The 12,003-nt window shown below is 41.7% G+C and overlaps 1 long non-coding RNA gene across 3 annotated transcripts; it reads left to right on the top strand.

Moving 5' to 3' along the window:
- Window positions 1-1,898: 1,898 nt before the first annotated feature.
- Window positions 1,899-9,973, top strand: LOC140082495 (uncharacterized). Of its 3 annotated transcripts, none has more exons than XR_011849924.1 (4): window positions 1,899-2,074; window positions 2,748-2,915; window positions 4,842-4,925; window positions 8,959-9,973. It is a non-coding gene; the product is annotated as an uncharacterized lncRNA (long non-coding RNA). The 3 variants fall into 3 exon arrangements; XR_011849925.1 differs by lacking the exon at window positions 1,899-2,074 and adding an exon at window positions 2,215-2,425; XR_011849923.1 differs by lacking the exon at window positions 1,899-2,074 and having other exon boundaries at window positions 2,667-2,915.
- The last annotated feature ends 2,030 nt before the right edge of the window (window positions 9,974-12,003 follow it).

The raw sequence follows: 12,003 nt of genomic DNA, 5'->3' as shown, positions 1-12,003 counted from the left end.
TGGAACTTGGTCACTATGTCGCCACCATGCTTTGTTATCGACTAAATATACCGTCAACCTTTTTTTGACATAGGAAATCATTTCAGCACTTCTTGCTCACCTCCTTTGGTTCCTCTCTGCCACCCATTGGTTTGAAGCCTGAGTCCATTTCGGGTATGTCGCCAAGACACTCTCTAGCCTGCCACTGCTGCCGCTGCCTCTGCATGCCGTCCCCTATAGTGTCAGGGTCAATTATTGCATGTTTTAGATGCTATCTAGCCTCATTCGGTCACTCTGTCATGGCCATGCTGTTGCCCATAATTTTGGCATAATGGTGCGATTAAGCAGCCTCAGAGGCATCCATGCATGCTGCCCTTGCTGTTTCCTGTCCATTTCCGTGGTGTTTCCATAATTTTCTGAGGTTTCCAGGTGTTTGGCCAAGCTTCCCTGTGCAGACGCTTGGTCCCCTTGAAAAATGCTTGAGTCTCCCATTGACTTCAATGGGGCTTGTTATTCGAGACGAGCACTCGAGCATCGGGAAAAGTTCATCTCGAATAAGGAGTACCCGAGCATTTTAGTGCTCGCTCATCTCTAGTTGTCCGCTTTCCAGAGTGTGTTAAAAATCTTTGTTGGAGGTTGGTAGAATTTTCTATACTTCTATATTCTGGATCATCTGACCACGAGAAGGGAACGAAAGTCCTGATAAATTTACTACAATGAGTTGTCCTAAGTCCTTGATAACAATCTAACATTTGAATCTCATAAAACACCTACTACTGGAATTAAACTTTCCACTCGTTTGTTTAGTAGTGATGCTGTTAGTACCTGTCCAGCAACTGCGCAACCACAACCAGGCTTGGTTCTAGCTGTCAGACTAGGTAAGTGGTGGCAAACTCACCCTGAGATGTCCCTGCAGGCTAAGGCCCTGCCTCCAGAAGATAAACCGACAAGGGCAAACCCACTATCTGGAACCTAACTAAGGGTCCCTGAGTGACTCTACAAGATGACAGGAAGACTTACTTTGTCTGGCAGCTGCTGGATGGTGAAGCGGACAGGTAACCGGAATCCAGATATAGGCCAGTGTTCAGACTGGTACACAGAAACCGACACAAGACTGAGACAGGAAAGTGGGATCACACTAGAGATAAACGATACTGAGGGACAAACAACAGATACAAACAGACAAGCGGAGATGGCAGCAAAGATACATAATCGCATAGCAAATAGAAGGGTCAGTAGGCAAAGCAGAAGTCAATACACAGAATAGCAAGAAACACAATGGCAAGAGCACTAGATACACACATAGACTGCAATAACCATCACCAAATGAAGGGCTGGGCAGAATATAAGGCAGTAATGGACTCTACCTCCAGAACTGACTGGCTCGGCTGTCCATCACTCAAACCACAACTGCAGGCAAAACGAGTACAAAGACACTGGTTATCCAGCAAGAAGCCTGAAACCTGATCCCATCAGAACAACTTGTGAGTTCTGACAGATGCTAGTCACAAAGAAGAACTGGTTATCCATTATAAGATTCTATCTCCATAGTAAATGAAAGCACTGTTGTCTATTTGTCCTCTCCATGAAAATATCACATGCCATAGACACAAGCAGGATGTCAGCAGGATACACATGATTACATAACAAGTTTATTAAAGCTAAAGTCAATATTTAAGCACTTAATTAAAAGGATCATAATATATTTGAGGACATAGAAAACTTTCTACATTTGAATTACTGGGGGAGATTTATTATGCCTTCTCCGTCAGGAAAGGCATGTAATTCTGCACATCTTCGGAAGTTTGGAGCATTTTCCACTTTGCATGCCACTTTGGGCGTGTCAGGACAGGAAGGGGCCGGGCAGACGTGTAAATTCTGCAGTCCTCGATGGCTTCTTGGGGTTCTTGTGGGAGAACTCCAGCCCGGACTCTCGGCACCAGCACGGTTGCTGGGAGAGGCAGCAGGAACCGCCCGGGCATGGAGCCCCGTAGTATTCAGGGTGGAGGTTAGCACTCGCTGGAAACGGTGGGAGGTGGATGGCCGCCAGATGGGCTGGGCAGCCAACATGATGACAAGGCCTTAAGGAATTCAGGTGCGTCTCACAGGGGGAGCAGTCGTGGTCTCGCCATGATGTAAGCTTCCTGTTCTCTCCACGTGGCATGCTGGAGCTTCACTCCTATGTCGAGGTAGAGCAGGAAGTCCTCCCACCAGGAGGTGGATCTTGGGTGCTTCCCACCAGGAGCTGTAGCTGGCTCAATTTTCTCCTGCACCACAGAGTTTTCGTGCAGAATGTGCGCCATTTGCGCAGGGGACGGAGCTTAGCCAGCAGCCTGGATTTCCTGCCAGTTAGGCTTTTGGGCTGGAATTACTTGCTGCGCCACACTGTCTTCCAGAGGTTTATGCTTTGGGTGCTGTGTCCAAACGTTGGAAGCTGCAGTTCTGGGTTAGAATCTCCTAACTCAGTTCCTGGGATTGGTATCTGTGACAGCACTGAAGGTGTGCTCCACACTGTCTCCTGGCTCTGGGATTAGACCAGCTAAGACCAGGGGGTTTATACTCCATTATCCTCTGGGTGAATTGTGCAGGCTCACCGGATAGATCCTGACAGGGAGAGGGTGCTGTTCGCAACTACCACCTTGCCTATACGTTGGCAGGGGTGTTGCATGTTATTTAAGTGTTTTCTTTATTTTTTTGAGCAGTGTATATATTTCAAGCTATCATGTCAAGCTAAATTATATCCTTTTCTCCACGCACTCCATCACAAGATTTGGAATACCTTCATCTATGCCTCAGGTGGAAGAACACAGGGAGGAGTAAGCAGGTTGAAGCCAAAACAAAGGAGGAGCTCAGCATAAAAAAAAGAGGAGAAAACAAAGAAACGTCTTATTACTTGTGACCAGACGATGGCAGACTGCAAAGACGTTCTCCTTAAGGTAAACTATTTTATAGAATTATCTCTTCCGACTATAACTTCTGCTAGATCGTTGGACCTCACTAACAGTTCTCCACACAAGAAGAATGGACTTTTATATTATTTCTCATCTACGTGATCTAATTTAGCAAATACTGATGTACTGAAGGGTTTTTTCCATAGCAGTTGACAGTAGACGTGGTGTTTGCTCTGGTTGCATCATACAGCAAAAGATTACAGTCCCCGGCTGTGGTCATCAGCTCCTCCTGTGTTCTCAGTCCACTCCTCATGCAGTCCATGGACTGTGCGTCACTAGGGCAAATGATCTTTTGGCCTAACCCCAAATCTCTCCTGACAGGGCGACACTGGTCCTGCTCTAGGGCATCTTTCCTCACTCTCATCCCTATTTGTGTTTTATGGGCGCAAATAATGATGATGAATGTAGTGCAGCACAGAGGCGAAAGCTCCACTACATAGACCAGGCTGATGTCAGGGGCGTAACTTGAGGGGGTGCAGAGGGTGCAGTCGCACCCGGGCCCAAAAGGTTTAGTGGACCCTTATGGTGTCACTTTCCCATATGAGAAGACTAGTATTGTAAGCCATACATTATAGTCGGTGGCCTGGCACAGACTTTGGACTGGGGCCCATCAGCTTCTAGTTACGCCAATGGCTGATGTGTACAGCGCGGCCATGAGCTGCAGGAGATGCCATCCCCACATCACGTCTCCTGCTTCAAGACGCTTCACTACAGCAGCCTGGAGTAGTGACGACACCGTGCCAGGTCCTGCAGATGGAGGAGAAGATCAGAATCAGGAGGAGAGAAGTGAGTATGTGTGTTTGCTTAATTATTCAGTCAAGTATTCAAAAATGCAATTTTTGAGTGTGAGCGAGGGGTCTATTAATAAGTCTGGGGGCTGTTACTGTGTGTGGGGCTTTTATTAAGCGCAGTTAGAAAGGTTCATTACTAAGTGTGAGGGCGCTATTGCTGTGTGGGTGCTATTGCTAAGTGTGTTGGGGAGGGGCTATTACTAAGTGTGGAGAGAGGGGCCTGTGTGGGGGCTATTACTAAATGTGGGGGGATATTACCAAATATGGAGGGTTATCACTAGATGTGTGGGGGCTATTACTAAATGTGAGGGAGCTATTAATAGGTGTGTGGGGCTATTACTGAGTGTGTGGTGGGATATTACCAAATTTGTGGTGGGCTATAACTAAGTGTCTATAGGTATGGCTAAGTGTGTGGGGGCTATTACTAAATGTGTGGTAGCTATTACTAAATGTGTGGGGGCTATTACTAAATGTGAGGGAGCTATTACTAGGTGTGTGGGGCTATTACTGAGTGTGTGGTGGGCTATAACTAAGTGTCTATAGGTATGGCTAAGTGTGTGGGGGCTATTACTATGTGGAAGGCTGTGGAAGTGTGGTAGGAATAGTCTATAACTAAGCATGGGAGGCTGTTGCTAAGTTAGTAATAACACTATTACTGTGTGGGGGGCTAAAACATGTGGGAGGGTCCAATTACTAAGTCACTAATAACACTATTACTGTGTGGGGGGCTATTACTAAACATGTGGGAGGGGCCAATTACTAAGTCACTAATAAGACTATTACTGTGTGGGGGGCTATTACTAAACATGTGGGAGGGGCCTATTACTAAGTCACTAATAAGACTATTACTGTGTAGGGGGCTATTACATAGACTCACTTGTTGAACTCAGATAAAACAAAAATGGAATTAAACATAGACGACTAAGTAAAAGACAAATGATAAATGATGTATTCCACCAGTCAGTTCATGGCCACTGGGTGGTACAGTAATGGTTTTGGAAATATAAGATCTACCGTGGATATTAGGAGCGGATTCATACTGAGCTCCACTGGTTTCATACCTGGAGTATAGATTGCTTATCTGATGATATAACTTTGTATACCCTTGTTATCGCCGTAGGATGTCACAGATATTTTTAGGAATCCATGTACCGAGATAAGATGATAAGAGTTATTCTGCTCCTCTGTTTCCTATGTTCGCAAGGTAAGAATCATTTTATACATGTCCAACATTACTAATATTAAAACTACCTACCTAATGTTGTGTATACCTTCCTTATGCCACCAAAATAGCTCTAAGCTCTACCAAGAGATGGACCCTACAATGGGCAGCACAGTGGCTCAGCGGGTAGCACTTCTGCCTTGCAGTGCTGGGGTCCTGGGTTCAATTCCCATCCAGGTCAACATCTGCAAATAGTTTGTAAGTTCTCTCTGTGTTTGTGTGGGTTTCCTCCCACACTGCAAAACATACTGGTAGGTTAATTAGATTGTGAGCCCCATGGGGATAGGGAGTGAATTTGCTAGAATGCGCTATATAAATAAAGGAATTATTATTATTATAAGCTCTGAAGATTCAGAGCTTAAAGTCTTGTCTAGTAATAGTTGTGGTGTAGAGATAAATTTGATGGAGTTGTATCAGGTTTGCATGTCTCATTTCCACAACATAGGAGATAGCAAACTGATCATTGTGCGTCTGACTGCTGGGATTTCCATCAGTCTCGAGATCTGTATAAGCAGCAATCCAGAGAACTGGGATCTTGTTGTCACTAATAGTTGGAGTTAAAGGTCAGGTATGTGTCCTATAGATCTACGCAATAGCATAGGAGCGTCAGAACTGATGTTCTCTGCTTTCAATAGAATTTTCTTAGAAAGTGAATGGGAAGGACAGACCTTCCTCATCATTGTGTTCTGCAATTTACAACACTCCCATATTAATGAATAAGGCAGCAAAATACATCAATTAGTGAGAACGAGACGCCTGTTCTACAGATCACATTCATATACAGTACATTCACAGATCCTCACCAACAGCTCGTTATCCCCTATCCAGTGGATTTTCCAGGAAAACACCCTGCTGACCGATCCTTAAAAGCTTTGGACACCTACGTGCAGTAATAAACACATTTGGTACTGAGTACCTGTAGTAAAATATGTAGTAAAATATGTTGCACTTGGTTGTTTTAGAATTGAGATTTTATTTTATTTATTCATAAATCATCATTTCCAGCATCTTCTACATTCATAGTCTTGGCTGCTTGGTGCTTCATAGCTCCAGTCACATGTTATCTCCTGTCTGCTTGGATTTCACATGAACAATTACAACGTAAAGGAAATCTGCCGTCAAAGTTTATCAAGATAACCCAGGGACACTTAGGGCTCTTTCACATTGGGGCTGTTTTTTCGTGCCCGTGGTTCAGTGATTTCCACGGATGCCTCACAAAGCCATTCATTTCTATGGGTGGCCTTGTATTTTCACTGATCTGTTGTCTATGGAAAAAATTATGAAACGTGTCCTATTTTTTCCCACTGATGTAAAGTACGGAAGGCAATGAGTCTATGGGACCGAAAAAAAAAAAAAAAAAAAACGGATGAAAGATGCATGTTTTTTCACTGATGAGGCTGAAAAACCAGGTGCGATGTTTTGTAAACAATCTTACACCTTCAGTTTTTTTGCGGACAGGGCGACAAAAGGATGAATCACGGAGAAAAAACAGAGGTAAAACGGAAACACAACGTAACGGATGCGCAACTGCAGCTGAACATAAACGCCAATGTGAAACAGACCAGGCACCATGACTGTGGTGATCGTCTTATATTTATTATCCATAGCCTCCTTCCTTCTGATATCAACTTTTCAAATTATGCTAATGAGCCAGAAGGGTTATGGGTGTGTTACAGAAGCCCCTCTGTGCTCTGGCTTCACATGCTGTTACACTGTGTAGCATGTCCCTTTCTCCCCCACCCTCTGCACTTTCTGTAATCTCGGAAGCAGTGAGCACACTGTTAGGTCATTTGCCTTCACAGAGCTTAACAGGTTCACTGCCGTAATCGGTGCCAGCACCAACTGCAGCAGATAGAGGCAGGTGCCAGAGACCACAGCTGTCAGAAAAAAAAATGGATATGGAGATATAGCCTCAATAAATTATACCTTAAGTACTCGCTGTCAGAATGAAGACAGCCTATCCTCCTAATATGTTTCTTTCTAAAATTTTCTTCTTGAAAAAATTCTCTCCTTCAAATGCCCTCCTAACAAATTACTGCCTGGCAAGTTTTTTCAGAAAAATTTTATTCTAATAAATTTTTCTAGAACATTTCCTCTGAACGCTATAGAAATTAATACTAAATGCCATGAAATTTAATGGTCCCGCTCACCATGGCCAATGGTCATTCATTCACTGTGCCACCTCCAAGACGCCAAACCAGATAGACTCTTTCAGGGGTCACCCATAGCATGTGGCGAGTCTAAAGAAAATTGGTTGGGTGCTACAAAGAGGTCAATGGGTGAAAAAATATTTTAGATACTAAATTACCCTGTCTTATCTGGTCAATGTCATAGAGTGATAATGACACGGCTTAGTCCTGAGGATTGATCTGTAATATAATATAATGTTTCTTAGTAGTGAAAGCCACAAGTGGAGAGATTGTGATGACTCAGACGCCAAGTTATATCTCAGGTTTTCCCGGAGACACAGTCACCATCTCATGTACATCCAGCTCCAGTACTTATTATAGTGACATTTCTGAGTATGAAGTCAACTGGTATCAGATAAAAGAAGGGAAAGGGGAAGAGCTATCAATCTGCTCTTCGAAAAGACGCCCAAGTGTGCGATGAAACACAATTGCTACACATAAGGCACCTAATGTATTGGAATGCCACCAATGGGATCTCCGATAACAGGGGTCCCCCAAGCTGTATGATCGCTCCCCCTCCATCAAGGGATTTACAAAGATACAGATGTTTCTTTCCTACTAACTTTTACATTTCTGAAAATGTGTAGTAGAAGATGACCAGCTTTGAATTAAAAGCTGTGTGCTCCAGTGTTTTCTCTCTTTTTTTTTTTGTGGTTTTCTGCTTGTCGGATTTATCATTGTGGATTTTCCTTCTTGTTAACTGTGCCAAATGTGGAGTTTTTCAGGGCAAAACTCTGTGAATTTTGGAAACTCTTACACAAATATCTTCAACTTTTTAAAAAAAATTTCCATCCGAATTTCTAAGATAAATCAGGCACAACACAAGAAAACTCAATCACAGCGAACTTTGCTGGCCGAGTGTCCTAGTCGCAAAAGGGGTAACTCTGCTAATGCATCCAAAAAAAAAAAGTTGCAAAAAGAAGCCGTGCACACAGGGAAAGATAGAACGCGTTCTATCTTTCCCCCATGTCCTGTGTGGTACGGTGCCAAACGTGTGGGGCGCCATACCGCCACCGCCAGGAGCCCATTGCCGTTTATAAGGATGTATATATACCTCCGCATGATCTTCATGTGAATGAAGCCTAAGAATAGTTTCACATTGTCATTGGGGCTCAGCTTCTGTGTAGCATTTTGATTTGTTGTGTTTCCATTTTGCTTCCGTTTTGTCTCCGCATCCACATAAAAAACCTGAAGGTTAACCATTGCTTTGAAAACATCACACCTGGTTTCTCAGCCTCATCAGTAAAACAAAATGGACATTTCATCATTTTTTTTTATTGCCAACCCATAGACTTCATTGGGCTTCTGTGATCCGCGCCGAACAACGCCAATGTGAAAGAGCCCTAATCCAGATCCATCTTGTAGCGTGATTTATCTGTGGAGTCTAACTCTCCACTGGTCTCCACCAACACTTTCAGAAACCTCCACCAATCTGAAGTCAGTGGGATTTTCTCTGTGCTATTATCAAATGAGATGTTAATATTTGCATACAATTTGCATACTGCTTCCTATACTGTATTCCCCTATAGATTTCTTGCTCTATAAACATCTGATGTTGGAGGCTCATATTCTGTGTCTGTGACGGTTCCTCTAACATATCTGCTATGTGTCCTGTGTCTTCTCATCTCAGGCACCGTCCTATGTGACCAGGGGGAGATATAGGTTACATTAACCCTTTAGTAGGAAGGTCTATAATACTATGTATTTTGTTATCAATGTAATAATATTCCAGAAGTTTATTTTGTAATTAATGATAATCCCTTAATTTTTTAATGAAATTAAAATTCTAAACAAGGTTAATCACAGACAATCATCTACCGTTTTAGGATCCTGTGGAGAAACTGTGATGGCCCAAACTCCGGCTACCGTGTCCATGCCCGCATCAGAGACCGTCACCATCTCATGTAAGGCCCGTGACAGTGTTTTACATCCTACCTGGAAGTACGATTCATTAGCCTGGCTACAACCGAGACCAGGACAAATTCCAAAACTTATCATGTATAAAGTCAATGAACGATCATCAGGAATCGGAGAGAAGCTTCCTGGATCTGTGTTTGGAGATGGCTTCTCCATAACGGTCCGGGATATGGCAGAAGACAACGAAAAAGAATTTTACTGTGCACCGGATACCGAGAAAATTGTAACATAGTGATACCGAGCCGTAACAAAAACCCTCCTTCCCCTTCTTATCTGTAACACAACTTATGCACATTTTGTGTAATCACATGTACGCTAATGCTTTATGTTATGTATGAAGAAAATATGCAAAATAACTTCATTGTTTGCTTTATTTTAAGCGTAAGAAGATACCAGCATGAAGTCTTCATCTTCGTTGTCCTCACAACATTTATTTGTTATTGGGAAGGGAGGGATAGGAATACAGTAACCAGGGGTGGAATAAGACCACCCGGCCCCTGGGCGGTATGGATATTATAGCCCCTACAAGTCTGGAATCACTTCCTACATCTGGTCCTAGAATCAGCTTCTTGGGGTATTGAGGATTTACCACTTCTGCTGCTTTTAATCAGTAGTTTTAGGGCTTTGGAGGAACTTCATGTGTATTAAGAGCAGGAACAGATATAGAAGCATTTAATGGGTGAAGGTTCTTCTCAGTATAAAATTTGGTGGGTAGTTTGGGTCCCCTAGAAGTCTTGGGTCCCAGGCTACCGCCCAAATCACCCATATTGTAATCCACTCTATAGCCATTTCTTTTCTACATTTCATCTTCTCCCCTCCAGTGATCTGTATGTGAAGAAGGTCTGGTTAGACCGAAATGTCACATTCTGTGGATTGTTGTGTTGGTTTCAACATGCAATAAAAAAAAATATTATTTTGTGACTATTTTCTGCTTTCTAAATTGTGTACAACAGTTACTAGGTATACAAAGCTTCTGATTGCCAAGTGAAATTTGGGGATCAATACGAAGTGGAATCCTACTAAGGAACCATCAACTTCCATCAGGAGTGACGTGTCTTCAACTGTAAATGAATCTACAACAAAAACCTGATTTAATATAGCATACAACGTAACGTATCTGGCCTCAATGACGCCCCTGATTGTACTGTGTATGAGTCTCTGATCTGGTCTTACATTTTGGAGTTTCTATTATGTTCTTTATTCTGTGTCCTAAAAAATTCTAAAACAATCAAATTAAATCATGATTTTCTGATGAAACCTCAAATAATAATGCAATAAAAATCCTTCCTCTTTACAAGGCCATTCTTACAGATTGTGAGGCCACTTATTCTAGATCCACCTTTACTTCTGCTGGTTCATTCTAGTTTTGTGTACAGAGTTTTGCCCATGTGTGTGCTTGTTTTTTGGTGTGAGTGAGTCACTTTTCAGATGTACAGAACCAAGGGATTCATGCTGCCCCATCCAAAAATAAGTGCAGTAAATTAATAATGATGATAATTATAATAATAATGACAACAACAATAATCAATAATGCTACTAATGTTTTTTAAAAAATCCTAACATATTAAAAAAAGAATAAAAAATATTTGCCACAGTTTTTGTCATCAGTGGTCCCCTTGGACTTTTAATTTAAAAAGTTACATATATAATAAATATATATATACAGGCAGTCCCCGGGTTACATACAAGATAGGGTCCATGGTTTTGTTCTTAAGTTGAATTTGTATGTAAGACGAAACTGTATATTTTATATTTGTAGATCCAGACAAAAACTGTTTTTACCCCAGTCTCAATCGGAGTTTCGAAATGTTTTTCTTTAATGGGTTCAAGGATTATGAATAAAGCTTCATTACAGACACATTACAGCTGATCATTGCACCTAGTAACATCCAGAGAGCTTCACCAGAGGTCACAGTGGGCAAAGGGGTACGTCTGTAACTACGGGTCATCTGTAAGTTGGGTGTCCTTAAGAAGGGGACCGTCTACATATATATACAGTATATATATATATATATATATATATATACACATATATAGATAGATAGATAGATAGATAGATAGATAGATAGATAGGAGATAGATAGATAGATAGATAGATAGATAGGAGATAGATAGATAGATAGATAGATAGATATATAGATAGATAGATATGAAATAGATAGATAGATATGAGATAGATAGATAGATATGAGATAGATAGATAGATAGATAGATAGATAGATAGATAGATAGATAGATAGGAGATAGATAGATATGAGATAGATAGATAGATAGATAGATAGATAGATAGATAGATAGATAGATATGAGATAGATAGATAGATAGATAGATAGATAGATAGATAGATAGATAGATAGATAGATAGATATGAGATAGATAGATAGATAGATAGATAGATATGAATTTATGTTGGAGTCTGAATCAAGTAAATTCTGTACAAAGTATCGACTCTCACAAACTGAAAATCTATGATATGATACAGATGTCTAAAATAAGATTTTCTAAATCAGACAACTGTTTAAATACTGTATTATTCATGCAACTGTTCAGAAATTACTTTGGGGTCTATAATGGATGGTCAACAATGGAGATGAGCTGAGCCAATGTTTTGTTTTCGGATTTGCCCCGCTCAACCCGGACATATTGTCGGATTGCAAATCGGGCAAATTGATGCCCCTTGCTACCAGCCGTGGCTATGATTGGCTAAGAGCATTCACCTAGGGACATGGCTAGTTCTTACTGGAGTTGCTAGTGGTGTCAATTTGTTGGATTATCTGTTTGGCCACAAAACCCGGCAATATGTCCAGGTCACGCAGAATGAACCTTATCCCGACAGAAACATTGGGTCTGCTCATCTGTAGTCATCACCCTCCTGCTTATAAATTCTTCACAGCATATAAAGGTTGGTGACAGCTTCCTTTTATTTTCAATTGTTTCTTCATGAATATTTGTAG

Source organism: Engystomops pustulosus, chromosome 1, assembly GCF_040894005.1.
Source record: "Engystomops pustulosus chromosome 1, aEngPut4.maternal, whole genome shotgun sequence".
Taxonomy (NCBI): Eukaryota; Metazoa; Chordata; class Amphibia; order Anura; family Leptodactylidae; genus Engystomops; species Engystomops pustulosus.
This window is presented reverse-complemented; position numbering and strand designations above follow the sequence as displayed.